This window comes from Chanodichthys erythropterus, chromosome 2 (assembly GCF_024489055.1).
Source record: "Chanodichthys erythropterus isolate Z2021 chromosome 2, ASM2448905v1, whole genome shotgun sequence".
Lineage (NCBI taxonomy): Eukaryota > Metazoa > Chordata > Actinopteri > Cypriniformes > Xenocyprididae > Chanodichthys > Chanodichthys erythropterus.
In genome coordinates, this window is record NC_090222.1 from 113748 (window position 1) to 118334 (window position 4587).

The following is a 4587-nucleotide window of genomic DNA, read 5'->3' on the forward strand; positions in this document are numbered from 1 at the left end:
CCACATCTGAGTCTCCGTCCTCGCTGCTTTGGGCAGGCTTTTTCTTGGGGGAAAAGAGGTCTGAAAACCCGTCTGAAAAACAAAAAAACGTTTTATCAGGTCTTCTGCAGTGTAAAAAGACCTTCTGAAATCATGACCAGGTCTCGAAGTAAAGCTGCATTTTTTAAAGATGATCCGAGATTAAACAACCACAAATGTGTGAACACTTAACATCTTTTGATGGACTGCTAGATTCACTCGTTCAGTAATTTGATGAACATTACATGCACACATATGCCTTGTGGACAAAGCTATGAAAAAAAAAATAGCGACGGGCTGTAAATCAGCTACTACTCAACCTAGGGCTGGGCGATACATCGCACACGACTGTCACGCGCATTTCGTCAGTAAAGCCGGTTCCCCGATTACCGCTAAATCGCCGTCACCTGCTTTCAAATGGAGTGGCATTTAATAGACAGAACCGTAGATCACTGACAAGCCACGCAATATCGCGTTCATTATCGAAGGCGATTCATCTGCGATAATGAACACAATGTTGCGTAGCTTGTCAGTGATCTAACTCAACCCCTTGTTTGCATTAAATTTGTTGCACTGCTTTTCTGTATCTAACATTGCCTAAAGAGCCTAAGTCAGGCTCTTCTTTTAACTAATGCTGTGAGTATAAAAACCATACTGTATGGTGCCTTGCTAAAAGTAGGGGTGGTCCGAATACCATATTTTGAGCTTTGAAGCTCTGTAGAAATGATCATTTTTATTATCATTTCATTAAAAATACTAGTTACTAGCCCAGATAGCATGTAGTAATCGGCCCAAGCTCGGCTGCCCCGCGGCACCTGCGGCTCAGAATCGGCGTGTGTTAACCGGGCCGATTGTGGCCCGCAGCTCGCTCTGGGACATGTATATTTGTCAAGGCTGTAAAGCACTGGGCCGATTCCTGTTCACTGTAACTGGCCCAACTCTGGCTATAGAGATCTGTGCCACTTCTGGCCATGACTCGGCTTATGTTCAATCACAGATGGTTACAAAAGCAAAAATTAAAATTGTCTTAAAATTGACTTCCTGGTAGTATCTGATATGAATTAACTAACATTACACGTTTAATGTTGCGAATTTGTCAATAACAACATATCTGCGGTAAAACCTAATATAATAAAAGTGCCATATAAGAAAGAACATTCTCTAATATGTATAATATCAAATCCATTTATAAGTAATGTAGCAATTCATTATTTTATACGCTTTCATGTATTTTAAACACGCTTCACTGCGCGCTCAGGTGATTCATTCATGTTCACGTGCGTGGCAGGGGAGGGGTCTCGTACCTGTGCTAGTGGGTGAATCCGCCATGTTTGTGCGGTTTGAAGCGGACGCAAGCAAAACAATGGATTATTTACCAAGAGATATTAATGTATGGAGTCATGTAGAGAAAACAGCTCTTGTAAGCATCGACGCACGTTTACATTTGTAGTATTTTTACTTAGCAGAGGCTTATAAAGGAACTTTCTAAAGTTAACTTCACGTGGTTGCTGCGAACGCGGCTTGTTTGGCTTGTCTGAAAACGTTCGATATGCCACTACAGCTAATAAATGGACGAAATCTTTTCTATCTTTGATCTAAGCATTGATATGTGGATCTCGAGTTTTTATGCTGCATTACACTTAGATGAGCAACACTCCGATCTGCAAACAAAGAGCTGAGGAAGAGGATGATGACGGTCCTGCATTCACGAGAAAGAGCAGGTTTGTCTGTTTGTTTTTAGTTTCCACGCTAATAGATTTATATAAATGCAATTGTAATAAGCAACAGTTCTTTTACTCCATGTTTCTTCAAGAAGGTGAGTGAAGAGGATTTGTTTACTATCATAGAAGATCATTGTTTTCAAATAACCTCAATTAACTAAATACAAAAGCTAGTTACATAAGCTAGTTTCACTGATTTTGTTTTTTGTTATGATGAGAATGTGCTGCAATCCTATGCATTAGTATGTCTGAGATCATCTTCAGATGCTAAACTAGTTGCTTCTTCACTCAGCATGTTAAGACGCACAGAAATTAGTGATTACTTCTCATAACATCCCATAAATTGCTTTTAATATTTCTCTGTTTTGTAGTAATGAAGAGAAGTGTTATCATCGCTGAAGAAATTGCAGATTTGAATCCTCAGACACTGAGCAGTAAATAACACCATGGACACCATGTCCATGGCAAGATGTTGCAACTAGCAAGATGTTAGAGCCAATGAGAAAGCTGGTAAGTTAAAGTAAAGTTTGGCACATTCAGTTAGACCATGTTACTTTTATTAACAGATACATGTATACTATTTGCTCTTTACAGGTTGAATGTAAACCTGAGTAAATGCCGCTACTTTAATGATTATTTCTAAGTTTACTGAGCGATGTAAACTGCTGTCATCCACGTCACATCATTGCTCTAATTGACGTTACCTGAAGAATCCTTTAAGCGTAGCAGATCTTCACAAGCGTCTGGAGCCAACTTATGTAAGTAAAGCAAAACATTTTTTTGTTTTGTTTTTTTCTTATTTGATTTTTGTAAGGATATCTTCATGAAGAAAAGGTATGGGCAACATGTGTTGCTGCTTTTTGTTAAGCACACTGACCTGAGAAATGTGATTTTATTCCTACATTCATGTGAATAAACTAGAAGTAGCTTTATCTATGATTAGTAAACCTTTACAATCTTTCTTTACTTGCAGGCTGAACTGGATGCTTCTGAAGAGTGAGCTTCAACACTGAAGGTAACTTCAGTTGAGTTGACATGTAAGTTGCGTGATGTCTCCTCAGATAACTGGGCACAGACCTGACTTTCTCTTTTCTGCATCCACTGTTGGTTATACACTTGTGTGGTTTTGGTTTTCTAGGTTTGTACAAAGTTACACCATATCACTGAAACGGCACGCGTCAAGATTTCAGAGACTCTGCGTGACATTTTAAACGTTTATGATCTTCAGGTGAGTTGAAATGTGTCAACACTTACTACCTCCATCACTGTCTTCACTGTATATAAAATAAAGTTGGCTTGCTTGTTTAACATGTTAATTTTGGCTTGACTCTGAAGGGCGTGCATGATATCAACATGAAACACATCGTAGCCCTCCGTGCTCCTCAGTGTACCTGTGTGAGGAGGACCCACAATTCTTCAAGACTTGACATGTAAGTATTCAGTGCATTAACAGAATTGCTAGTATCGGTGAATGTAACGTTCTACTTTTAGTCTACTGAGTGAAACTTACAGTTGGACCCTCTATGCTTATTTCAGGAGGCGTTGGGAGAGCCAGACATCACTGATTCTGTCATTGTGGTCAACGAAAGCACAAGTCCTTCAAGCACTGCAGTTGTGATAGAAGATGATCTAAAGTTTTATAATAAAAGACTAATCTTCAAAAAAAAATCTTCAATTGTACAGCTGGAGGTTTATTTTATTTATTTAGTTTTTGTTGTTTTTTGTCTTTTGAGTTAGTTTTTTTATGTAATGTCCTGCAGAGGTGCCTGATCCTGTTCCTGGAGATCTTCTTGCCTGCAGAGTTCAGCTAAGTTATTCAGCTCATTATTTTGCTAAGTACAACAGCAAAACTTTTTCCATTTACCAATGTATTTAAAACATTAAGTTTGTCTATACTTATCCAATTTTACACTCTGTGTATAAGTAAATACTAGGGCTGCCCCCTAATAGTGGACTAACCATTAGAAGAGACTTGAAGAGGCTTGGTCGACCAAGATTTTATTAGTTGGTTAGTCGCAGAAAAAAAACTCCACAGGAAGTAGCGAAGTCACGCAACGCAGTCGGTGAGGGACAGATCGTTAACGGCGGGAAATCCAGACATTCGTCTATCATTCATCGACCTCAAATATGGCTTATTACTTGAAACATGTAAGTAGTAGCAACTTTACAAGTCCACTAGCTCTAATGTTAGCCTAGTCCTATATAAATGTGCGCTATTATTTGGAATACAGCTATATAAAGCTTGGAATGTCTTCAATTCAAATAGAAAATAAATATTCTCAGATTATGTAATCCATATGAAACTTGCATATATGCGATGATGAGTCAGCATTGTTGACTTAATCTCTGCAGCCGAAAACACAGAAAACATTATCAATGATTGAAATGTTTAGACAGTCTCCTTGCTGTTTTTTTCACGACACATTCATAATCGTTACATTTGCCGGTGCGCTGAGGCTAGCTTTATGCATGCGTTTGAGCGCTGATTAGGCTATGTATATATTAGATTAAAGGCTCATTATTATGATTTATGGCTTATTAATATAAATGTGCGATTAGTCGACTAATAGCTTAAATGAACGACTTGAAAAATCTTTAGTCGAGGGCAGCCCTAGTAAATACCAGTGTATAATTTTTCAAAATGTGGTAAATATTTACAATAATTGTATAACAACTGCTGTTATTTGATGTAATATAGTTTTGTAATTGTTTTGTAAATAAAATGTTTTCATGCCAACCAGATCACGTGAGTTCTTTACAAAGGGACATATAATTGCTTTCATAATAATGTGATGTTTGTATAGATTTAAGTAATGTTATTTATGTATTTTAATTTATATAATTAAAA

General features: G+C 37.6%; 1 long non-coding RNA gene across 1 annotated transcript; it reads left to right on the forward strand.

Moving 5' to 3' along the window:
• The first annotated feature begins 1731 nt into the window (after positions 1 to 1731).
• On the forward strand, positions 1732 to 3554 carry LOC137024187 (uncharacterized). The gene is made up of 6 exons (XR_010895653.1): positions 1732 to 2249; positions 2334 to 2497; positions 2713 to 2776; positions 2878 to 2967; positions 3075 to 3169; positions 3276 to 3554. It is a non-coding gene; the product is annotated as an uncharacterized lncRNA (long non-coding RNA).
• Positions 3555 to 4587: the final 1033 nt, after the last annotated feature.